Raw genomic sequence first — 27655 nt, 5'->3', positions numbered from 1 at the left:
CAAGACACATTAGCCGAGACACATTAGCCAAGACACCTTAGCCAAGACACATTAGCCAAGACACCTTAGCCAAGACACATTAGCCGAGACACATTAGCCAAGACACATTAGCCAAGACACCTTAGCCAAGACACCTTAGCCAAGACACATTAGCCAAGACACATTAGCCAAGACACATTAGCCGAGACACCTTAGCCAAGACACATTAGCCAAGACACATTAGCCGAGACACATTAGCCAAGACTCCTTAGCCAAGACACATTAGCCGAGACACATTAGCCAAGACACATTAGCCAAGACACATTAGAAAAGACACCTTAGCCAAGACACCTTAGCCAAGACACCTTAGCCAAGACACATTAGCCAAGACACATTAGCCAAGACACCTTAGCCAAGACACCTTAGCCAAGACACATTAGCCAAGACACATTAGCCAAGACACATTAGCCGAGACACCTTAGCCAAGACACATTAGCCAAGACACATTAGCCGAGACACATTAGCCAAGACACATTAGCCGAGACACCTTAGCCAAGACACATTAGCCAAGACACATTAGCCGAGACACCTTAGCCAAGACTCCTTAGCCAAGACACATTAGCCGAGACACATTAGCCAAGACACATTAGCCAAGACACATTAGAAAAGACACCTTAGCCAAGACACCTTAGCCAAGACACCTTAGCCAAGACACATTAGCCAAGACACATTAGAAAAGACACCTTAGCCAAGACACCTTAGCCAAGACACATTAGCCGAGACACATTAGCCAAGACACATTAGCCAAGACACCTTAGCCAAGACACCTTAGCCAAGACACATTAGCCAAGACACATTAGCCAAGACACATTAGCCGAGACACCTTAGCCAAGACACATTAGCCAAGGCACATTAGCCGAGACACCTTAGCCAAGACTCCTTAGCCAAGACACATTAGCCGAGACACATTAGCCAAGACACATTAGCCAAGACACATTAGAAAAGACACCTTAGCCAAGACACCTTAGCCAAGACACCTTAGCCAAGACACATTAGCCAAGACACATTAGCCAAGACACCTTAGCCAAGACACCTTAGCCAAGACACATTAGCCAAGACACATTAGCCAAGACACATTAGCCAAGACACCTTAGCCAAGACACATTAGCCGAGACACATTAGCCAAGACACATTAGCCAAGACACCTTAGCCAAGACTCCTTAGCCGAGACACATTAGCCAAGACACATTAGCCAAGACACATTAGCCAAGACACCTTAGCCAAGACACCTTAGCCAAGACACCTTAGCCACGACACATTAGCCAAGACACATTAGCCAAGACACCTTAGCCAAGACACCTTAGCCAAGACACATTAGCCAAGACACATTAGCCAAGACACATTAGCCAAGACACCTTAGCCAAGACACATTAGCCGAGACACATTAGCCAAGACACATTAGCCAAGACACCTTAGCCAAGACACATTAGCCAAGACACATTAGCCAAGACACCTTAGCCAAGACACATTAGCCAAGACACACTAGCCAAGACACATTAGCCAAGACACATTAGCCAAGACACCTTAGCCAAGACACCTTAGCCAAGACACCTTAGCCAAGACACATTAGCCAAGACACATTAGCCAAGACACCTTAGCCAAGACACCTTAGCCAAGACACATTAGCCAAGACACATTAGCCAAGACACATTAGCCAAGACACCTTAGCCAAGACACATTAGCCGAGACACATTAGCCGAGACACATTAGCCAAGACACCTTAGCCAAGACACATTAGCCAAGACACATTAGCCAAGACACATTAGCCGAGACACATTAGCCAAGACACATTAGCCAAGACACATTAGCCAAGACACATTAGCCAAGACACATTAGCCAAGACACATTAGCCAAGACACCTTAGCCAGGACACATAAGCCAAGACACCTTAGCCAAGACACCTTAGCCAAGACACCTTAGCCATGACACTTTAGCCAAGACACATTAGCCAAGACACCTTAGCCAAGACACCTTAGCCAAGACACATTAGCCAAGACACATTAGCCAAGACACATTAGCCAAGACACATTAGCGAAGACACATTAGCCAAGACACCTTAGCCAGGACACATAAGCCAAGACACCTTAGCCAAGACACCTTAGCCAAGACACATTAGCCAAGACACATTAGCCAAGACCCATTAGCCAAGACACATTAGCCGAAACACATAAGCCGAGACACATTAGCCAAGACACATTAGCCAAGACACATTAGCCAAGACACAGTAGCCAAGACACATTAGCCAAGACACAGTAGCCAAGACACATTAGCCAAAACTCCTTAGCCAAGACACATTAGCCAAGACACCTTAGCCGAGACACATTAGCCAAGACACATTAGCCAAGACACATTAGCCAAGACACATTAGCCAAGACACCTTAGCCATGACACTTTAGCCAAGACACATTAGCCAAGACACATTAGCCAAGACACATTAGCCAAGACACATTAGCCAAGACACCTTAGCCAGGACACATAAGCCAAGACACCTTAGCCAAGACACCTTAGCCAAGACACCTTAGCCATGACACTTTAGCCAAGACACATTAGCCAAGACACCTTAGCCAAGACACCTTAGCCAAGACACATTAGCCAAGACACATTAGCCAAGACACATTAGCCAAGACACATTAGCGAAGACACATTAGCCAAGACACCTTAGCCAGGACACATAAGCCAAGACACCTTAGCCAAGACACCTTAGCCAAGACACATTAGCCAAGACACATTAGCCAAGACACATTAGCCAAGACACATTAGCCAAGACACATTAGCCAAGACACATTAGCCAAGACACATTAGCCAAGACACATTAGCCAAGACACAGTAGCCAAGACACATTAGCCAAGACACAGTAGCCAAGACACATTAGCCAAAACTCCTTAGCCAAGACACATTAGCCAAGACACCTTAGCCGAGACACATTAGCCAAGACACATTAGCCAAGACACATTAGGCAAGACACCTTAGCCAAGACACCTTAGCCAAGACACATTAACCAAAACACATTAGCCAAGACACATTAGCCAATACACTTTAGCCAAGACACCTTAGCCAAGACACCTTAGCCAAGACACATTAGCCAAGACACATTAGCCAAGACACATTAGCCAAGACACCTTAGCCAAGACACCTTAGCCAAGACACATTAGCCGAGACACCTTAGCCAAGACACATTAGCCAAGACACATTAGCCAAGACACATTAGCCAAGACACATTAGCCAAGACACTTTAGCCAAGACACCTTAGCCAAGACACCTTAGCCAAGACACATTAGCCGAGACACATTAGCCAAGACACCTTAGCCAAGACACCTTAGCCAAGACACCTTAGCCAAGACACCTTAGCCAAGACACCTTAGACGAGACACATTAGCCGAGACACATTAGCCGAGACACATTAGCCAAGACACATTAGCCAAGACCCATTAGCCAAGACACCTTAGCCAAGACACATTAGCCAAGACACCTTAGCCAAGACACATTAGCCAAGACACATTAGCCAAGACACATTAGCCAAGACACATTAGCCAAGACACTTTAGCCAAGACACCTTAGCCAAGACACCTTAGCCAAGACACATTAGCCGAGACACATTAGCCAAGACACCTTAGCCAAGACACCTTAGCCAAGACACCTTAGCCAAGACACCTTAGCCAAGACACATTAGCCGAGACACCTTAGCCAAGACACATTAGCCAAGACACATTAGCCAAGACACATTAGCCAAGACACATTAGCCAAGACACTTTAGCCAAGACACCTTAGCCAAGACACCTTAGCCAAGACACATTAGCCGAGACACATTAGCCAAGACACCTTAGCCAAGACACCTTAGCCAAGACACCTTAGCCAAGACACCTTAGCCAAGACACCTTAGACGAGACACATTAGCCGAGACACATTAGCCAAGACACATTAGCCAAGACACTTTAGCCAAGACACCTTAGCCAAGACACCTTAGCCAAGACACATTAGCCAAGACACCTTAGCCAAGACACATTAGCCAAGACACATTAGCCAAGACACATTAGCCAAGACACATTAGCCAAGACACTTTAGCCAAGACACCTTAGCCAAGACACCTTAGCCAAGACACATTAGCCGAGACACATTAGCCAAGACACCTTAGCCAAGACACCTTAGCCAAGACACCTTAGCCAAGACACCTTAGCCAAGACACCTTAGACGAGACACATTAGCCGAGACACATTAGCCGAGACACATTAGCCGAGACACATTAGCCAAGACACATTAGCCAAGACACCTTAGCCAAGACACATTAGCCAAGACACATTAGCCAAGACACCTTAGCCAAGACACATTAGCCAAGACACACTAGCCAAGACACATTAGCCGAGACACATTAGTTAAGACACCTTAGCCAAGACACATTAGCCAAGACACATTAGCCAAGACACATTAGCCAAGACACCTTAGCCAAGACACATTAGCCAAGACACACTAGCCAAGACACATTAGCCAAGAGACACATTAGTTAAGACACCTTAGCCAAGACACATTAGCCGAGACACATTAGCCGAGACACATTAGCCAAGACACATTTGCCAAGATACATTAGCCAAGACACCTTAGCCAAGACACATTAGCCAAGACACATTAGCCAAGACACATTAGCCGAGACACCTTAGCCAAGACACATTAGCCAAGACACATTAGCCGAGACACATTAGCCAAGACACCTTAGCCAAGACTCCTTAGCCAAGACACATTAGCCGAGACACATTAGCCAAGACACATTAGCCAAGACACATTAGCCAAGACACATTAGCCAAGACACCTTAGCCAAGACACCTTAGCCAAGACACATTAGCCAAGACACATTAGCCAAGACACCTTAGCCAAGACACCTTAGCCAAGACACATTAGCCAAGACACATTAGCCAAGACACATTAGCCAAGACACCTTAGCCAAGACACATTAGCCGAGACACATTAGCCAAGACACATTAGCCAAGACACCTTAGCCAAGACACATTAGCCAAGACACATTAGCCAAGACACCTTAGCCAAGACACATTAGCCAAGACACACTAGCCAAGACACATTAGCCGAGACACATTAGTTAAGACACCTTAGCCAAGACACATTAGCCAAGACACATTAGCCAAGACACATTAGCCAAGACACCTTAGCCAAGACACATTAGCCAAGACACACTAGCCAAGACACATTAGCCGAGACACATTAGTTAAGACACCTTAGCCATGACACATTAGCCAAGACACATTAGCCAAGACACATTAGCCAAGACACATTTGCCAAGACACCTTAGCCAAGACACATTAGCCAAGACACATTAGCCAAGACACATTAGCCAAGACACCTTAGCCAAGACACATTAGCCGAGACACATTAGCCGAGACACATTAGCCAAGACACCTTAGCCAAGACACATTAGCCAAGACACATTAGCCAAGACACATTAGCCGAGACACATTAGCCAAGACACATTAGCCAAGACACATTAGCCAAGACACCTTAGCCAGGACACATAAGCCAAGACACCTTAGCCAAGACACCTTAGCCAAGACACTTTAGCCAAGACACATTAGCCAAGACACCTTAGCCAAGACACCTTAGCCAAGACACATTAGCCAAGACACATTAGCCAAGACACATTAGCCAAGACACATTAGCCAAGACACATTAGCCAAGACACATTAGCCAAGACACATTAGCAAAGACACATTAGCCAAGACACATTAGCCAAGACACATTAGCCAAGACACAGTAGCCAAGACACATTAGCCAAGAAACATTAGCCAAGACACCTTAGCCAAGACACATTAGCCAAGACACCTTAGCCAAGACACCTTAGCCGAGACACATTAGCCAAGACACATTAGCCAAGACACATTAGGCAAGACACCTTAGCCAAGACACATTAACCAAAACACATTAGCCAAGACACATTAGCCAAGACACATTAGCCAAGACACCTTAGCCAAGACACCTTAGCCAAGACACATTAGCCAAGACACCTTAGCCAAGACACATTAGCCAAGACACATTAGCCAAGACACATTAGCCAAGACACATTAGCCAAGACACTTTAGCCAAGACACCTTAGCCAAGACACCTTAGCCAAGACACATTAGCCAAGACACATTAGCCAAGACACCTTAGCCAAGACACCTTAGCCAAGACACCTTAGCCAAGACACCTTAGCCAAGACACCTTAGACGAGACACATTAGCCGAGACACATTAGCCGAGACACATTAGCCAAGACACCTTAGCCAAGACCCATTAGCCAAGACACATTAGCCGAAACACATAAGCCGAGACACATTAGCCAAGACACATTAGCCAAGACACCTTAGCCAAGACACATTAGCCGAGACACATTAGCCGAGACACATTAGCCAAGACACATTTGCCAAGATACATTAGCCAAGACACCTTAGCCAAGACACATTAGCCAAGACACATTAGCCAAGACACATTAGCCGAGACACCTTAGCCAAGACACATTAGCCAAGACACATTAGCCGAGACACATTAGCCAAGACACCTTAGCCAAGACTCCTTAGCCAAGACACATTAGCCAAGACACATTAGCCAAGACACATTAGCCAAGACACATTAGCCAAGACACATTAGCCAAGATACATTAGCCAAGACACCTTAGCCAAGACACATTAGCCAAGACACATTAGCCAAGACACATTAGCCGAGACACCTTAGCCAAGACACATTAGCCGAGACACATTAGCCGAGACACATTAGCCAAGACACATTAGCCAAGACCCATTAGCCAAGACACATTAGCCGAAACACATAAGCCGAGACACATTAGCCAAGACACCTTAGCCAAGACACCTTAGCCAAGACACATTAGCCGAGACACATTAGCCGAGACACATTAGCCAAGACACATTTGCCAAGATACATTAGCCAAGTTACCTTAGCCAAGACACATAAGCCAAGACACATTAGCCGAGACACCTTAGCCAAGACACATTAGCCAAGACATATAAGCCGAGACACATTAGCCAAGACACCTTAGCCAAGACTCCTTAGCCAAGACACATTAGCCGAGACACATTAGCCAAGACACATTAGCCAAGACACATTAGCCAAGACACATTAGCCAAGACACCTTAGCCAAGACACCTTAGCCAAGACACCTTAGCCAAGACACCTTAGCCAAGACACATTAGCCAAGACACATTAGCCAAGACACCTTAGCCAAGACACCTTAGCCAAGACACATTAGCCAAGACACATTAGCCAAGACACATTAGCCAAGACACCTTAGCCAAGACACATTAGCCGAGACACATTAGCCAAGACACATTAGCCAAGACACCTTAGCCAAGACACATTAGCCAAGACACATTAGCCAAGACACCTTAGCCAAGACACATTAGCCAAGACACACTAGCCAAGACACATTAGCCGAGACACATTAGTTAAGACACCTTAGCCAAGACACATTAGCCAAGACACATTAGCCAAGACACATTAGCCAAGACACCTTAGCCAAGACACATTAGCCAAGACACACTAGCCAAGACACATTAGCCGAGACACATTAGTTAAGACACCTTAGCCAAGACACATTAGCCAAGACACATTAGCCAAGACACCTTAGCCAAGACACATTTGCCAAGACACCTTAGCCAAGACACATTAGCCAAGACACATTAGCCAAGATACATTAGCCAAGACACCTTAGCCAAGACACATTAGCCAAGGCACATTAGCCAAGACACATTAGCCGAGACACATTAGCCAAGACACCTTAGCCAAGACACCTTAGCCAAGACACATTAGCCGAGACACATTAGCCAAGACACATTAGCCAAGACACATTAGCCAAGACACATTAGCCAAGACACCTTAGCCAAGACACCTTAGCCAAGACACATATGCCAAGACACATTAGCCAAGACACATTTGCCAAGACACATTAGCCAAGACACCTTAGCCAAGACACATTAGCCAAGACACATTAGCCGAGACACATTAGTCAAGACACCTTAGCCAAGACACCTTAGCCAAGACACATTAGCCAAGACACATTAGCCAAGACACATTAGTTAAGACACCTTAGCCAAGACACCTTAGCCAAGACACCTTAGCCAAGACACCTTAGCCAAGACACATTAGCCAAGACATATTAACCAAGACACCTGAGTAAAGACACCTTAGCCAAGACACCTTAGCCAAGACACATTAGCCAAGACACATTAGCCAAGACACCTTAGCCGAGACACATTAGCCAAGACACATTAGCCAAGACACATTAGCCAAGACACATTAGCCAAGACACCTTAGCCAAGACACCTTAGCCAAGACACATTAGCCAAGACACATTAGCCAAGACACATTAGCCAAGACACCTTAGCCAAGACACATTAGCCGAGACACATTAGCCGAGACACATTAGCCAAGACACCTTAGCCAAGACACATTAGCCAAGACACATTAGCCAAGACACATTAGCCAAGACACATTAGCCGAGACACATTAGCCAAGACACATTAGCCAAGACACATTAGCCAAGACACATTAGCCAAGACACATTAGCCAAGACACATTAGCCAAGACACCTTAGCCAGGACACATAAGCCAAGACACCTTAGCCAAGACACCTTAGCCAAGACACCTTAGCCATGACACTTTAGCCAAGACACATTAGCCAAGACACCTTAGCCAAGACACCTTAGCCAAGACACATTAGCCAAGACACATTAGCCAAGACACATTAGCCAAGACACATTAGCCAAGACACATTAGCCAAGACACATTAGCCAAGACACATTAGCAAAGACACATTAGCCAAGACACATTAGCCAAGACACATTAGCCAAGACACCTTAGCCAAGACACCTTAGCCAAGACACATTAGCCAAGACACCTTAGCCAAGACACCTTAGCCAAGACACATTAGCCAAGACACAGTAGCCAAGAAACATTAGCCAAGACACATTAGCCAAAACTCCTTAGCCAAGACACATTAGCCAAGACACATTAGCCGAGACACATTAGCCAAGACACATTAGCCAAGACACATTAGGCAAGACACCTTAGCCAAGACACCTTAGCCAAGACACATTAACCAAAACACATTAGCCAAGACACATTAGAAAAGACACATTAGCCAAGACACCTTAGCCAAGACACCTTAGCCAAGACACATTAGCCAAGACACATTAGCCAAGACACATTAGCCAAGACACTTTAGCCAAGACACCTTAGCCAAGACACCTTAGCCAAGACACATTAGCCGAGACACATTAGCCAAGACACCTTAGCCAAGACACCTTAGCCAAGACACCTTAGCCAAGACACCTTAGCCAAGACACCTTAGACGAGACACATTAGCCGAGACACATTAGCCGAGACACATTAGTCAAGACACATTAGCCAAGACCCATTAGCCAAGACACATTAGCCGAAACACATAAGCCGAGACACATTAGCCAAGACACATTAGCCAAGACACCTTAGCCAAGACACATTAGCCGAGACACATTAGCCGAGACACATTAGCCAAGACACATTTGCCAAGATACATTAGCCAAGACACCTTAGCCAAGACACATTAGCCAAGACACATTAGCCAAGACACATTAGCCGAGACACCTTAGCCAAGACACATTAGCCAAGACACATTAGCTTAGACACATTAGCCAAGACACATTAGCAAAGACACATTAGCCAAGACACATTAGCCAAGACACATTAGCCAAGACACAGTAGCCAAGACACCTTAGCCAGGACACATAAGCCAAGACACCTTAGCCAAGACACCTTAGCCAAGACACCTTAGCCATGACACTTTAGCCAAGACACATTAGCCAAGACACCTTAGCCAAGACACCTTAGCCAAGACACATTAGCCAAGACACATTAGCCAAGACACATTAGCCAAGACACATTAGCCAAGACACATTAGCCAAGACACATTAGCCAAGACACATTAGCAAAGACACATTAGCCAAGACACATTAGCCAAGACACATTAGCCAAGACACAGTAGCCAAGACACATTAGCCAAGAAACATTAGCCAAGACACATTAGCCAAAACTCCTTAGCCAAGACACATTAGCCAAGACACCTTAGCCGAGACACATTAGCCAAGACACATTAGCCAAGACACATTAGGCAAGACACCTTAGCCAAGACACCTTAGCCAAGACACATTAAAAAAAAAACACATTAGCCAAGACACATTAGAAAAGACACCTTAGCCAAGACACCTTAGCCAAGACACCTTAGCCAAGACACATTAGCCAAGACACCTTAGCCAAGACACATTAGCCAAGACACATTAGCCAAGACACATTAGCCAAGACACCTTAGCCAAGACACCTTAGCCAAGACACCTTAGCCAAGACAAATTAGCCAAGACACATTAGCCAAGACATCTTAGCCAAGACACCTTAGTAAAGACACATTAGCCAAGACACCTTAGCCAAGACACATTAGCCAAGACACATTAGCCAAGACACCTTAGCCGAGACACATTAGCCAAGACACATTAGCCAAGACACATTAGCCAAGACACCTTAGCCAAGACACCTTAGCCAAGACACCTTAGCCAAGACACATTAGCCAAGACACATTAGCCAAGACACCTTAGCTAAGACACATTAGCCAAGACACATTAGCCAAGACACCTTAGCCAAGACACCTTAGCCAAGACACCTTAGCCAAGACACCTTAGCCAAGACACATTAGCCAAGACACATTAGCCAAGACACATTAGCCAAGACACATTAGCCAAGACAAATTAGCCAAGACACCTTAGCCAAGACACCTTAGCCAAGACACCTTAGCCAAGACACCTTAGCCGAGACACATTAGCCAAGACACATAAGCCAAAACACATTAGCCAAGACACATTAGCCAAGACACCTTAGCCAAGACACCTTAGCCAAGACACCTTAGCCAAGACACATTAGCCAAGACACATTAACCAAGACACCTTAGCCAAGACGCATTAGCCAAGACACATTAGCCAAGACACCTTAGCCAAGACACATTAGCCAAGACACATTAGCCAAGACACTTTAGCCAAGACACATCAGCCAAGACACATTAGCCAAGACACCTTAGCCAAGACACCTTAGCCAAGACACATTAGCCAAGACACATTAGCCAAGACACATTAGCCAAGACACCTTAGCCAAGACACCTTAGAAAAGACACCTTAGCCAAGACACCTTAGCCAAGACACCTTATCCAAGACACATTAGCCAAGACACATTAGCCAAGACACATTAGCCAAGACACATTAGCCAAGACACATTAGCCAAGACACCTTAGCCAAGACACATTAGCCAAGACACATTAGCCAAGACACATTAGCCAAGACACCTTAGCCAAGACACCTTAGCCAACACACCTTAGCCAACACACATTAGCCAAGACACATTAGCCAAGACACATTAGCCAAGACACCTTAGCCAAGACACCTTAGCCAAGACACATTAGCCAAGACACATTAGCCAAGACACCTTAGCCAAGACACCTTAGCCAAGACAAATTAGCCGAGACACCTTAGCCAAGACACATTAGTAAAAACACATTAGCCAAGACCCATTAGCCAAGACACCTTAGCCAAGACACCTTAGCCAAGACACCTTAGCCAAGACACATTAGCCAAGACACATTAGCCAAGACACCTTAGCAAAGACACATTAGCCAAGACACTTTAGCCAAGACACCTTAGCCAAGACACCTTAGCCAAGACACATTAGCCAAGACACCTTAGCCAAGACACCTTAGCCAAGACACCTTAGCCAAGACACCTTAGCCAAGACACATTAGCCAAGACACATTAGCCAAGACACATTAGCCGAGACACCTTAGCCAAGACACATTAGCCAAGACACCTTAGCCAAGACACCTTAGCCAAGACACATTAGCCAAGACACCTTAGGCAAGACACATTATCCAGGACAAATTAGCCAAGACACAATAGCCAAGACACCTTAGCCAAGACACCTTAGCCAAGACACCTTAGCCAAGACACCTTAGCCAAGACACATAAGCCGATACACCTTAGCCAAGACACCTTAGCCAAGACACCTTAGCCAAGACACATTAGCCAAGACACCTAAGCCAAGACACCTTAGCCAAGACACATTAGCCAAGACACCTTAGCCAAGACACATTAGCCAAGACACATTAGCCAAGACACCTTAGGCAAGACACCTTACCCAAGACACATTAGCCAAGACACATTAGCCAAGACACCTTAGCCAAGACACATTAGCCAAGACACCTTTGCCAAGACACATTAGCCGAGACACATTAGCCAAGACACCTAAGTCAAGACACATTAGCCGAGACACATTAGCCAAGACACCTTAGCCAAGACACCTTAGCCAAGACACCTTAGCCAAGACACATAAGCCAAAACACATTAACCAAGACACATAAGCCAAAACACATTAGCCAAGACACATTAGCCAAGACACATTAGCCAAGACACATTAGCCAAGACACATTAGCCAAGACACATTAGCCAAGACAAATTAGCCAAGACACCTTAGCCAAGACACCTTAGCCAAGACACCTTAGCCAAGACACCTTAGCCGAGACACATTAGCCAAGACACATAAGCCAAAACACATTAGCCAAGACACATTAGCCAAGACACCTTAGCCAAGACACCTTAGCCAAGACACCTTAGCCAAGACACATTAGCCAAGACACATTAACCAAGACACCTTAGCCAAGACGCATTAGCCAAGACACATTAGCCAAGACACCTTAGCCAAGACACATTAGCCAAGACACATTAGCCAAGACACTTTAGCCAAGACACATCAGCCAAGACACATTAGCCAAGACACCTTAGCCAAGACACCTTAGCCAAGACACATTAGCCAAGACACATTAGCCAAGACACATTAGCCAAGACACCTTAGCCAAGACACCTTAGCCAAGACAAATTAGCCGAGACACCTTAGCCAAGACACATTAGTAAAAACACATTAGCCAAGACCCATTAGCCAAGACACCTTAGCCAAGACACCTTAGCCAAGACACCTTAGCCAAGACACATTAGCCAAGACACATTAGCCAAGACACCTTAGCAAAGACACATTAGCCAAGACACTTTAGCCAAGACACCTTAGCCAAGACACCTTAGCCAAGACACATTAGCCAAGACACCTTAGCCAAGACACCTTAGCCAAGACACCTTAGCCAAGACACCTTAGCCAAGACACATTAGCCAAGACACATTAGCCAAGACACATTAGCCGAGACACCTTAGCCAAGACACATTAGCCAAGACACCTTAGCCAAGACACCTTAGCCAAGACACATTAGCCAAGACACCTTAGGCAAGACACATTATCCAGGACAAATTAGCCAAGACACAATAGCCAAGACACCTTAGCCAAGACACCTTAGCCAAGACACCTTAGCCAAGACACCTTAGCCAAGACACATAAGCCGATACACCTTAGCCAAGACACCTTAGCCAAGACACCTTAGCCAAGACACATTAGCCAAGACACCTAAGCCAAGACACCTTAGCCAAGACACATTAGCCAAGACACCTTAGCCAAGACACATTAGCCAAGACACATTAGCCAAGACACCTTAGGCAAGACACCTTACCCAAGACACATTAGCCAAGACACATTAGCCAAGACACCTTAGCCAAGACACATTAGCCAAGACACCTTTGCCAAGACACATTAGCCGAGACACATTAGCCAAGACACCTAAGTCAAGACACATTAGCCGAGACACATTAGCCAAGACACCTTAGCCAAGACACCTTAGCCAAGACACCTTAGCCAAGACACATAAGCCAAAACACATTAACCAAGACACCTTAGCCAAAACACATTAGCCAAGACACATTAGCCAAGACACATTAGCCAAGACACATTAGCCAAGACACATTAGCCAAGACACATTAGCCAAGACAAATTAGCCAAGACACCTTAGCCAAGACACCTTAGCCAAGACACCTTAGCCAAGACACCTTAGCCGAGACACATTAGCCAAGACACATAAGCCAAAACACATTAGCCAAGACACATTAGCCAAGACACCTTAGCCAAGACACCTTAGCCAAGACACCTTAGCCAAGACACATTAGCCAAGACACATTAACCAAGACACCTTAGCCAAGACGCATTAGCCAAGACACATTAGCCAAGACACCTTAGCCAAGACACATTAGCCAAGACACATTAGCCAAGACACTTTAGCCAAGACACATCAGCCAAGACACATTAGCCAAGACACCTTAGCCAAGACACCTTAGCCAAGACACATTAGCCAAGACACATTAGCCAAGACACATTAGCCAAGACACCTTAGCCAAGACACCTTAGAAAAGACACCTTAGCCAAGACACCTTAGCCAAGACACCTTATCCAAGACACATTAGCCAAGACACATTAGCCAAGACACATTAGCCAAGACACATTAGCCAAGACACATTAGCCAAGACACCTTAGCCAAGACACATTAGCCAAGACACATTAGCCAAGACACATTAGCCAAGACACCTTAGCCAAGACACCTTAGCCAACACACCTTAGCCAACACACATTAGCCAAGACACATTAGCCAAGACACATTAGCCAAGACACCTTAGCCAAGACACCTTAGCCAAGACACATTAGCCAAGACACATTAGCCAAGACACCTTAGCCAAGACACCTTAGCCAAGACAAATTAGCCGAGACACCTTAGCCAAGACACATTAGTAAAAACACATTAGCCAAGACCCATTAGCCAAGACACCTTAGCCAAGACACCTTAGCCAAGACACCTTAGCCAAGACACATTAGCCAAGACACATTAGCCAAGACACCTTAGCAAAGACACATTAGCCAAGACACTTTAGCCAAGACACCTTAGCCAAGACACCTTAGCCAAGACACATTAGCCAAGACACCTTAGCCAAGACACCTTAGCCAAGACACCTTAGCCAAGACACCTTAGCCAAGACACATTAGCCAAGACACATTAGCCAAGACACATTAGCCGAGACACCTTAGCCAAGACACATTAGCCAAGACACCTTAGCCAAGACACCTTAGCCAAGACACATTAGCCAAGACACCTTAGGCAAGACACATTATCCAGGACAAATTAGCCAAGACACAATAGCCAAGACACCTTAGCCAAGACACCTTAGCCAAGACACCTTAGCCAAGACACCTTAGCCAAGACACATAAGCCGATACACCTTAGCCAAGACACCTTAGCCAAGACACCTTAGCCAAGACACATTAGCCAAGACACCTAAGCCAAGACACCTTAGCCAAGACACATTAGCCAAGACACCTTAGCCAAGACACATTAGCCAAGACACATTAGCCAAGACACCTTAGGCAAGACACCTTACCCAAGACACATTAGCCAAGACACATTAGCCAAGACACCTTAGCCAAGACACATTAGCCAAGACACCTTTGCCAAGACACATTAGCCGAGACACATTAGCCAAGACACCTAAGTCAAGACACATTAGCCGAGACACATTAGCCAAGACACCTTAGCCAAGACACCTTAGCCAAGACACCTTAGCCAAGACACCTTAGCCAAGACACCTTAGCCAAGACACATTAGCCAAGACACCTTAGCCAAGACACATAAGCCAAGACACCTTAGCCAAGACGCATTAGCCAAGACACCTTAGGCAAGACACATTATCCAAGACACCTTAGCCAAGACACCTTAGCCAAGACACATAAGCCGATACACCTTAGCCAAGACACCTTAGCCAAGACACCTTAGCCAAGACACATTAGCCAAGACACCTAAGCCAAGACACCTTAGCCAAGACACATTAGCCAAGACACCTTAGCCAAGACACATTAGCCAAGACACATTAGCCAAGACACCTTAGGCAAGACACCTTAGCCAAGACACATTAGCCAAGACACCTTAGCCAAGACACATTAGCCAAGACACATTAGCCAAGACACATTAGCCAAGACACCTTAGCCAAGACACATTAGCCAAGACACCTTAGCCAAGACACATTAGCCAAGACACCTTAGCCAAGACACCTTAGCCAAGACACCTTAGCCAAGACACCTTAGCCACGACACATAAGCCGAGACACCTTGACCAAGACACCTAAGCCAAGACACCTTAGCCAAGACACATTAGCCAAGACACCTTAGCCAAGACACATTAGCCAAGACACATTAGCCAAGACACCTTAGGCAAGACACCTTAGCCAAGACACATTAGCCAAGACACCTTAGCCAAGACACATTAGCCAAGACACATTAGCCAAGACACATTAGCCAAGACACATTAGCCAAGACACCTTAGGCAAGACACCTTAGCCAAGACACATAAGCCGAGACACCTTGACCAAGACACCTTAGCCAAGACACCTTAGCCAAGACACATTAGCCAAGACACCTTAGCCAAGACACATTAGCCAAGACACCTTAGCCAAGACACCTTAGCCAAGACACCTTAGCCAAGACACCTTAGCCACGACACATAAGCCGAGACACCTTGACCAAGACACCTTAGCCAAGACACATTAGCCAAGACACCTTAGCCAAGACACATTAGCCAAGACACATTAGCCAAGATACATTAGCCAAGACACCTTAGCCAAGACACATTAGCCAAGACACCTTAGCCAAGACACATTAGCCAAGACACCTTAGCCAAGACACATTAGCCAAGACACCTTAGCCAAGACACATTAGCCAAGACACATTAACCAAGACACCTTAGCCAAGACGCATTAGCCAAGACACATTAGCCAAGACACCTTAGCCAAGACACATTAGCCAAGACACATTAGCCAAGACACATTAGCCAAGACACCTTAGCCAAGACACATTAGCCAAGACACCTTAGCCAAGACACATTAGCCAAAACACATTAGCCAAGACACATTAGCCAAGACACCTTAGCCAAGACACCTTAGCCAAGACACCTTAGCCAAGACACATTAGCCAAGACACATTAACCAAGACACCTTAGCCAAGACGCATTAGCCAAGACACATTAGCCAAGACACCTTAGCCAAGACACATTAGCCAAGACACATTAGCCAAGACACTTTAGCCAAGACACATCAGCCAAGACACATTAGCCAAGACACCTTAGCCAAGACACCTTAGCCAAGACACATTAGCCAAGACACATTAGCCAAGACACATTAGCCAAGACACCTTAGCCAAGACACCTTAGAAAAGACACCTTAGCCAAGACACCTTAGCCAAGACACCTTATCCAAGACACATTAGCCAAGACACATTAGCCAAGACACATTAGCCAAGACACCTTAGCCAAGACACATTAGCCAAGACACCTTAGCCAAGACACCTTAGCCAAGACACATTAGCCAAGACACCTAAGCCAAGACACCTTAGCCAAGACACATTAGCCAAGACACCTTAGCCAAGACACATTAGCCAAGACACATTAGCCAAGACACCTTAGGCAAGACACCTTAGCCAAGACACCTTAGCCAAGACACATTAGCCAAGACACCTTAGCCAAGACACAATAGCCAAGACACCTTAGCCAAGACACCTTAGCCAAGACAAATTAGCCGAGACACCTTAGCCAAGACACATTAGTAAAAACACATTAGCCAAGACCCATTAGCCAAGACACCTTAGCCAAGACACCTTAGCCAAGACACCTTAGCCAAGACACATTAGCCAAGACACATTAGCCAAGACACCTTAGCAAAGACACATTAGCCAAGACACTTTAGCCAAGACACCTTAGCCAAGACACCTTAGCCAAGACACATTAGCCAAGACACCTTAGCCAAGACACCTTAGCCAAGACACCTTAGCCAAGACACCTTAGCCAAGACACATTAGCCAAGACACATTAGCCAAGACACATTAGCCGAGACACCTTAGCCAAGACACATTAGCCAAGACACCTTAGCCAAGACACCTTAGCCAAGACACATTAGCCAAGACACCTTAGGCAAGACACATTATCCAGGACAAATTAGCCAAGACACAATAGCCAAGACACCTTAGCCAAGACACCTTAGCCAAGACACCTTAGCCAAGACACATTAGCCAAGACACCTTAGCCAAGACACCTTAGCCAAGACACCTTAGCCAAGACACATTAGCCAAGACACATTAGCCAAGACACATTAGCCAAGACACCTTAGCCAAGACACATTAGCCAAGACACCTTAGCCAAGACACATTAGCCAAGACACATTAGCCAAGATACATTAGCCAAGACACCTTAGCCAAGACACATTAGACAAGACACATAAGGCATAATCGGTGCAGAAATTTGCTAGCAGTAAGCGACCGATAATGTATTGTTTTTTCGTAAATGCGTAAGGGATCATTCAGGCAAATACGCACACGGAAATCATTAGGAAATGTCCGTATTTTTTCGTAGTATGGTGGCATGGATCGGTGAAGGAATTTGCTAGCAGAAAGCGATCGATAAAGGGTGGTTTTTCGGTAGATGCGTAGGGGATTGGTCTGGCAAATACGCACACGGAAAGCATTAGGAAATGGCCGTATTTTGCCGTGGTATGCTGGCATGATTCGGTGCAGGAATCAGCTAGCAGTAAGCAACCGATAATGGGTGGTTTTTCGGTAGATGTGTTGGGGACCGGTCTTGCAAATACGCACACGGAAAGCATTAGGAAATGTGCGTATTTTCTCGTGGTATGCTGGTATGGATCGGTGCAGGAATTTGCTAGCAGTAAGCGACCGATAATGTGTTCCGTAGATGCGTTAGGGATCGGTCTGGCAAATACGCACATGGAAAGCATTAAAATTAAATGCTTCTGCTTCTCGATTTTGTAACTACCTTTTCATGAGTGCCGTATTGAGCCAAAATTATTGGGCGTGTCGTATGATACGCTTTACATGTTTCTGTTTGAAGCGCATACGCTTGCACACTCTTGGTTACGTTTGGTAACGGTTACCACTATAATCCACTGGAGTGGAATTTACGCGAAGACGCGATTTTTACTTAAGTTCGAGAAAATGAAACCCGGACGCGACTGTTCTCGTTCGTTGTTAGATTGTAAGTCGTCTTTATTTCTACAATATTTCCTTATATATTAACATGTCTTGATAGTGTTGGTTCTTGTCCTACACGCCGTGCGTTGGTGTTAGTTTTGGGAACGTGAGAGGTAAAATCCTAGTTTTCTCTGTTAATGTTGTTTTAGGATTTGTCCGTTTGGCCGTTTTAGTTAATTGCACCGTGAGCATTGGTACATTTTTCCTGTCGACCTTTTGCCTGTCCCTATCTTTCCTGGACGCAAATATGTTGCTTGATCGGCTAGTTTCTTAAGGGATCGGATGCAGTTTATTGCCTGCTACATATGGCACGGCGTGTGGGCGTAGGTTTGTTATTGCTATTTTGGGTATCGCGTTCGTTCGTACAAAGGATGCTGTTTATTGTATTTGATGTATGCATTTCGAGACCCTTTTTTACCAAATTAGCATAACGAGATGCTTTGTATTTTTAATATTTTGGGTTATCGCTTTTTTAGGATAGCGTACTGGCGGTCCCTAGTTATGAAATTGCATTTTGGATATGTTGAATCGCGTTTATTACTTAGCCTTTCCTGTTGCAGTGTTTATACAGCTGCATGTTGTAGATTCGAACCTAAGTTTGCCAGGCGATCCTGCATAGCATCCTGTTTATGTAGAACGGCGTACCATTCTTTGTTCATTTTCAACTCAAGTTTATTGCATCTTTGCTAACGTTTAATAGATTTGAAAATGTGTTTAAAAAACGTGAATCAGAACGATTGATCGTTGCGTTCACAACATTCCGGCCCTTGTAAAACTATAAGTTTTACCAAAATACGCAACGTCTTAGCTATGAAGAAAATGAGAATGAAGAAAATGAGAATCTAACTTTTCGTTATTTACCTAATAAAATGCGTGCAATCATTGACGTTCGCAATTGTTGTTACGCGAAGAGCACTGCGGTTGAGGATGTGAAGCTGTAGGAGTCGTCATCTCGTTGTTTGTTGGAGGCGCGACGGTTTTAAGCGATGGAAACAGAAACCTCGGTTTTCCGTGGCACGGAATTACCTCAATCGTGTGCGGTTCTTCATTTCGTTGTTCTTCTAGCGGAATGTTGACGTAGTTTTGCGTGCTTGCTTCGTTGGCTGCTTGCTGTCTATGGCCGCGATGAGATAGCAGATTGGTCAAGGAGTCCCAAAAGGATGCTAACAATTGCCATCCTACTCCGTAGATTTCGAATAGAATTCTGCCATGTATTATTGTATCTATTATGAACTTAATAGTTCTTCCACATACATAGATACCGATAGCTGTTGACGAAATGTTTCCGAGCCAAGTTGACCAAGAGACTAGTTTAGACCAGTATTTGTTGAAGGCGTTGTGAATTACCTTTTCTGACACGAGTCCATCGAAGGTAAATCCTTGCAGATTCGGATGTTCACCGTTGATCATCTTGTGTAGTACTGATGCCGCTATTCTTTTATCTCCTTGTTCATACACCATATTTTTCATCTTTTGTAGGGTTTCGGCGTCGTAGACGCCGCTCTCCATTAGATTCGGCAACGGTGTGTATGTCCAGCTCGTTACGATATCGGTTGTTAGTTGTTGTGGTGCTGTTGATTCACGCAAGCGTTGGTCGGTCGTATACCATCTTCCACCGATGGTAAATTTTGCAGGCAAGAGCGGAGTGCAATCCATTTGCGTGCCTCTTAGTTGTAACATTCTGGTTACTGGAGCTATGAACATTGACCGGTTATTGTATTTTACCGGAATCTCCTGATAGCAGTCTTCTTTGCTTTCGTATGTAACGTAGACTGGCTTACATTCAAGGATGTATAATACTTCTGCTGCTACGACGGCCGTATATCCGGGACGTTTCACCAGGTTTGTGACGAATTCACTAGGATTAAGTCGAGCCAGAGTCAGCTTGGTTTCCAGGAGTGCCTTATCGATTTTGCACATCTCGGTCATTACTGTGAAGTATACGTCGTTTAGCTTTTGGCCGAGATAGTTTTCTACCAGAGTGATTTTTGAATTGAAGTACGTGAATAAGTCGAGGTTTCTTCCGTCGACCTCTTTTCGTTGGAATGGCGATTGATAACCACTTAGCTCGAGGATGAATATCTTAGGATGGTCGGTGATGTAGCTATTAAAGCCGCATATTTGTGTAGCGTCTCGAGCTCTTATCGAAAACATATGCTCTTTCGAGATTAAGGTGTAGACTGTATTCGCTGCATTTACCTTTGCATTATCGATGGTTTTGTTTACAATACCTTCATAGATGATTTCGAAGTCGTTTCGCTCGCATTGCCGCCGCAGGTCCACTTCCCAGGTGAGGTAGCCGTAATCTGGATCTAGACACCAACCCGTTGTATGCGCGCAAACAAGACCACTACGCAGCGTGATTTGATCGTTCTCGAGGTCTGCCGTAGCCACGTAGTCGTATAACCCGATTTCGTACTCGTAGTATACTAACGCGTTCTCCCACGTGTAGCTCGATGTCCGATACGTTCCTCCGCTGCAAGCTGTTCCCTGGATGCTGCCAACGATGAGTGCTTCCCCCCTTGTGGTGTGATTGCGACGCAATTCCCTAACCTTCGTATTGATTGATAAAGCAATTTCTCCTAACATTTGAGCTAGTTTACACTCCTGTGGTGTAAATTCCTTAACGATATATTCATAGCTTCGTTCGTAATCTGATATGTGTGAAAAGGCGCCACAATGTTTAATTGACCGTTTAATGATTACTTTACATTGATGAACGTGAACAATAGTTTTTGGGCTTCTTTGTAATACTTGAATGCGTATTTCTTCAGTCGAGACGTTTTTGGAGGGCGGAACGCAAGATGCTACGTCCATAAGGGAGTAGCTGGTGATATTTATATCGTTGTTAGCGCAGTCATACGCTATTAAACCCCTTGCTGATTCCCCAATTGCTTGTGCTGAAAGAAACAAAAGTATTAGTATGGCCATGGTAATGGTATTTAATTTAATGAATTTAGCTTGTGACGGCATCTCTTTTATTTGTACCGCCTCCGGCCCTCGTTTGAAAGCCGACACTTTTGTAGTGTTTGCCGTTAATGTGTTTTTATACCAATTGCAGGGTTGGATTTTTTTCTTTTTTCCTTTTATACCTGCTCGGCCACGATCCTGATTGCAGGGCGTTTTCGGTTTTTCAAATATCGCGCCTACAAATTCAGGGTTTTTGTCTTTTACGACATTATTTTCGTGTTTGTACACGTCGAGCACTGCTACCCCCGTGACTGGGCGACAGTAGATACCTTGGATGGTTTTGATTTTGACGGATCTTATTTGTCCGTCCTTGCCTGGTTGTACTTCTATTACTCGTCCTTTTAACCAAGTTCCTGGTTTCATTGAATTTGTGTCTGTAATTACAACGATATTATCGATTTTAATTGGTTCCGTTAATTTATTCCATTTCGGTCTTTGGGCGATTAGTGGTAGATATTGCTTTACCCATTTGTCCCAAAAAACCTTCCCATAGTGAAGCGCTAGTCTGTAATGTTTACGTTCTAGACTATGTGTTGGGGTTTCAATCGGAATAGAGTAATTTCCAGCTCTACCGATAAGAATGTGGAATGGTGTCAATGGTTCATCATACTCTTCATTGAGAGGTATGTTGGTTAACGGACGAGAATTTAGAATAAATTCGGCTTGTATTAATGCGCTTCGTAGCACTTCGATGGTTGGAGCACGATGTTGCCTACAATGTATCATTTCTTTTAGATTTGATTTGATAATGCGTATCAACCTTTCCCATGAGCCTCCAAAATGTGGGGCTATTGGCGGATTAAAATGCCAGGCTATTTGTAACTTCATTGCTTCCCCTTGTTCCATACGTGTGTTAATTTGTTTAACCAAAGATCTTAGTTCGTTGTCTGCTCCCACAAGGTTCGTCCCGTTGTCGCTGTAAACGTGTGTTACTGCCCCCCGTCTTCCTTGAAAATTAAGAAAGCACATGATGAAGGAATCGGTATCTAGTTTTTCAGCCAACTCAATATGGCTCGCTCTTGTGGTCATGCATGTGAATATTACACCCCATCGTTTCTCTAATGACCTTTTTACGGCTACTTCGAATGGTCCGAAGTAATCTATACCTGTACGAGTGAAAGGAAAAACGTACGCTTCCGTTCTGCAGGTTGGTAAAGGAGCCATAATTGGCGCTAGAGGTATTGCTTTAGCATTTTTACAATATTGGCACCTAGCCTTTACGTAACGAAATGCTGTATTCAAGCTGGGAATGAAGTATTTTTGTTGAATAGCTGATAAGACTATTTTATCCGATTGATGGTTATACACTTCATGGTACCATTGTATGATCAATCGCGTAATGTGATGATCTTTTGGCAATATGATCGGTATTCTTGCCGATATTGGAAGGTGTTCCGTGTATTCTAACCGGCTCTTGAAATGCATTACGCCATTTTCGTCTAAAAATGGCGTTAATTTTGAGAGTGGTCCAACTGTTGTCAGTTGTCCGTTTTTCTTGATATCCTTTATTTCGTCAGGATACATATCCCGTTGGGCCTTTCTATACAGGATATTTTCGGCACGTTGTCGATCTTTCATCGTGTATGCCTTATTAAATGAGGTTTTGTTTAACCCATAGTCGACTATCTTCATTATAGTGGAAAACCTAAATAATAGTTTCCACCAATTGGAAAATTTTTGTTCTTGAATATAGTCTTTTTCATCCGTGTGGATGTTAGCGAAATGCATTTCTTCGCTCGATTCTTGAAGTTGTTTTATTGGTTTTACACCAAAATCTTCAACTGAAAAATAGTTAGACATCATTTTTTGGATATCTACCTGTTCTTGGATAACCATTGAAAAAGTCGTATTTTCATTATCCGAATTTCTTCCGTAAACGAGCCAACCTAATTTGGTTTTCATAGCAATGGGCTCTCCTTGTTTACCATATCGATGCTTTAGCCCCATTAACAATTGATTATGTTTTATACCGATTACGATTGTCGGCTGTACATTCTCAAACTCATTAATCGGTAAATTTTTCAAATAAGAGTACTTAAGACACAATTCGTTATAGTTTAATGTTTGTATTGGCAACATTAAATTTTTGATTGTCCTAACGTCTTTTAGGATAAAAGTCTTTTTTGATGCACCACTAATTCTCAAATTTACGCTTTGACTTCCTTCATGGTCGGCCTTCGTACCTTGAGCCCAAACCAGTTGAAGTGGAATATTTTCTCCCGTTAAAGAGAGTTTCCTGGCGATTTTTGCATCTAATAGGGTTAGAGATGAACCCGGATCTAAAAAGGCGTATGTTTTAACGGATTTATCTTTGTTCATCAATGTTACTGGTAACACTTGATAATGTGTCGAAGACGGCACTTGTACTTCGTGATGGTTATTGACGGCTTCTTGTTCAACTGCTGGAGTTGTTCCCGAAGGATTAAGCATTTTGTGATGTTTTGATGTACATCCATTAATACCACACTTTTGTGCGCTTCTACAAGCGTCTATGGCATGATTGTTTGATTTTAAACATCCTGCACAAAGACGTTTGTTTTTAACTATCTGTTGACGCTCTGTGACATTTTTATTCACTAAGGCGTAACATTTGATAGTTTCGTGTGGCTTATTGCATATTAAGCATTTTGCCTTTTGTTTGCTGGTTTCCGGTTGATCGGATCCTAGTTTTTTCGGCTTTGATTCGCCCTTTGACTCATGGACGTTAACGTGTCCCTTTTGAGTGAACGATTGTAACGTACTCATAACAGTAGCGGTTTTCGCATAAGGTTTAAGCCATTCGCATAATTCGTCTAATGTTTGATCCCTTAGGCTGACTTTTTCCTTTGTTACATACTTGGCTCTATCGAGTTGTATGTTATAGGGAAGCTTGGAAGTTAACTCGAGCACCAATCTATGATCACTGAGATAAGATGGTTCTTCCATGAGTTTTATTGTATGCACTAAATTTTCTAATGCATTTATCAGATCAACGACTATATTCTTTGAATCTTTTTTTAGTCGTTGTAATCCATTTAACAGTTCTAAATAAATTAGATCTGTTCCTCCAAATTTTTCTTCTAACCTTTTAATAATTTCGCCTACGTTTTTAGATTCCATCATAAGCTGTTGAACGTGCCTTAAGGCGTCTCCGTTCAAAGCTTGTCTTAAACGGTTTAGATTTTCTAAATCCGTAAATTTGCCTTCTTCGTTTGTTTTGTCAAACGTTTGTTTGAAGTTTGTCCATTCTTTTGGATCACCTCCAAACTTTGGCAATTGCATCAAGGATTGTCTTCGTAAGAAGGTTTCCATGTGCGATGGACCTTTTCTTTCATCCATCATGGATTTGAAAGCGTTAAAAAATTCTTCCATCTGTTGCTTTTGGTTATCTACCATTTTTCCTTGGTTGATAACCATTTCTTTCATAGTTGTGTCTATAGAAGACTCGTCCATTGTTTCATTTGTTTTTTCTTCCTTTTTTGCAGATGCCTCTAATTCAGATGTCAATCGTTTAAATTCATATTTAATTTTTTGACATTTAGGGCATAACCAGCATTCTGCTGGTGTTGGACTGCGAGTCAGTCTAACGCACTGCAAATGGAACCAACGGTCGCATTCAAAGCATTCTGCCATTGTGTTTTCGCTGGTATCAATACCCTCGCACAAGCGGCAGCTACCGTTGGGATTTTTAACAAAATTGAAAGGCATTTTGGACGAATCTGTGATTTCCTTGCCGTATTATGAGAAAAAACTGACTTACTTGGATAAGCTGATACTTTCCTCTTGTATATCGGCAGGAGCTATAACCGTCTGGAACTGGGATGGCTTCGCTGTGATGATGTTGCACGGTACTTCTCTGGGTTTCCCGCGTGTGTCGGATCAATGTCAATGTCTTTCACAATAGTTTTTAGAAACTTTCACAACACAACGTAAAGCACTAATGTTCCTATAATGGTTTAAGCTATATTTGTTGACACAGAATATAAGCAACGACGATTTTGAAACGATCGAAGGTCGAAAACGGAGTATTAAAATATTCGGAGGTTGACGTTACAACCTTTAAACTTGAACAAAACACTTAAACCACGTTTTAATTTCACTAATTTTTAAGCGATTTAACTTTGAACTGTTTAATCACTTTTAAAATTCAAACTTTAGTCGAATAAGTTCGACACTGGAGTTATAAGCAATTTTTTTACTATAACTCCTCTCTGGAGCCACCATATAATCCACTGGAGTGGAATTTACGCGAAGACGCGATTTTTACTTAAGTTCGCGGAAATGAAACGCGGACGCGACTGTTCCCGTTCGTTGTAAGATTGTAAGTCCTTTTTATTTCTACAATATTTCCTTATATATTAACATGTCTTGATAGTGTTGGTTCTTGTCCTACACGTCGTGCGTTGGTGTTAGTTTTGGGAACGTGAGAGGTAAAATCCTAGTTTTCTCTGTTAATGTTGTTTTAGGATTTGTCCGTTTGGCCGTTTTAGTTAATTGCACCGTGAGCATTGGTACATTTTTCCTGTCGACCTTTTGCCTGTCCCTATCTTTCCTGGACGCAAATATGTTGCTTGATCGGCTAATTTCTTAAGGGATCGGATGCAGTTTATTGCATGCTACATATCGCGTTCGTTCGTACAAAGGATGCTGTTTATTGTATTTGATGTATGCATTTCGAGACCCTTTTTTACCAAATTAGCATAACGAGATGCTTTGTATTTTTAATATTTTAGGTTATCGCTTTTTTATGATAGCGTACTGGCGGTCCCTAGTTAGGAAATTCCATTTTGGATATGTTGAATCGCGTTTATTACTTAGCCTTTCCTGTTGCAGTGTTTATACAGCTGCATGTTGTAGATTCGAACCTAAGTTTGCCAGGCGATCCTGCGTAGCATCCTGTTTATGTAGAACGGCGTACCATTCTTTGTTCATTTTCAACTCAAGTTTATTGCATCTTTGCTAACGTTTAATAGATTTGAAAATGTGTTTAAAAAACGTGAATCAGAACGATTGATCGTTGCGTTCACAACACTTATACCAAAACTAACTTTTTCTTAAAAACCTAACTTTTTCGAAAAAAACTAACTTATACCAAAACTAACTTTTTCTAAAAAACCTAACTTATACCAAAACTACCTTTTTCGAAAAAAAATAACTTTTTCGAAAAAAACCTAACTTTTACCAAAACTTACTTTTTCGAAAAAACCTAACTAATTCTAAAAAACCTAACTTTTTCGAAAAAAACTAACTTATACCAAAACTAACTTTTTCTTAAAAACCTAACTTTTTCGAAAAAAACTAACTTATACCAAAACTAACTTTTTCGAAAAATCCTAACTTATACCAAAACTAACTTTTTCTTAAAAACCTAACTTTTTCGAAAAAACCTAACTTTTACCAAAACTAACTTTTTCTAGAAAACCTAACTTTTTCTAAAAAACCTAACTCTTTCGAAAAAACCTAACTTTTACCAAAAATAACTTTTTCTAAAAAACCTAACTTATACCAAAACTTACTTATTCTAAAAAACCTAACTTTTTCGAAGAAACCTAACTTTTTCGAAAAAACCTAACTTTTACCAAAACTAACTTTTTCCAAAAAACCTAACTTTTTCCAAAAAACCTAACTTTTTCCAAAACTAACTTTTTCGAAAA

General features: G+C 43.5%; 3 long non-coding RNA genes across 3 annotated transcripts; all 3 read right to left on the bottom strand.

Moving 5' to 3' along the window:
- Positions 1-1213: 1213 nt before the first annotated feature.
- Positions 1214-15658, bottom strand: LOC125774327 (uncharacterized). The gene is made up of 4 exons (XR_007420802.1): positions 15623-15658; positions 3999-4208; positions 2445-3298; positions 1214-1898 (listed from the first exon to the last, which is right to left on the bottom strand). It is a non-coding gene; the product is annotated as an uncharacterized LOC125774327 (long non-coding RNA).
- LOC125774330 (uncharacterized) lies at positions 4246-6942 on the bottom strand. Its single transcript, XR_007420805.1, has 3 exons — positions 6661-6942; positions 5065-5540; positions 4246-4474 (listed from the first exon to the last, which is right to left on the bottom strand). It is a non-coding gene; the product is annotated as an uncharacterized LOC125774330 (long non-coding RNA).
- Positions 12052-15372, bottom strand: LOC125774333 (uncharacterized). The gene is made up of 3 exons (XR_007420808.1): positions 15231-15372; positions 13481-13550; positions 12052-12136 (listed from the first exon to the last, which is right to left on the bottom strand). It is a non-coding gene; the product is annotated as an uncharacterized LOC125774333 (long non-coding RNA).
- Positions 15659-27655: the final 11997 nt, after the last annotated feature.

Source organism: Anopheles funestus, unplaced genomic scaffold (assembly GCF_943734845.2).
Source record: "Anopheles funestus unplaced genomic scaffold, idAnoFuneDA-416_04 scaffold_39_ctg1, whole genome shotgun sequence".
NCBI classification, from domain to species: Eukaryota; Metazoa; Arthropoda; class Insecta; order Diptera; family Culicidae; genus Anopheles; species Anopheles funestus.
This window is presented reverse-complemented; position numbering and strand designations above follow the sequence as displayed.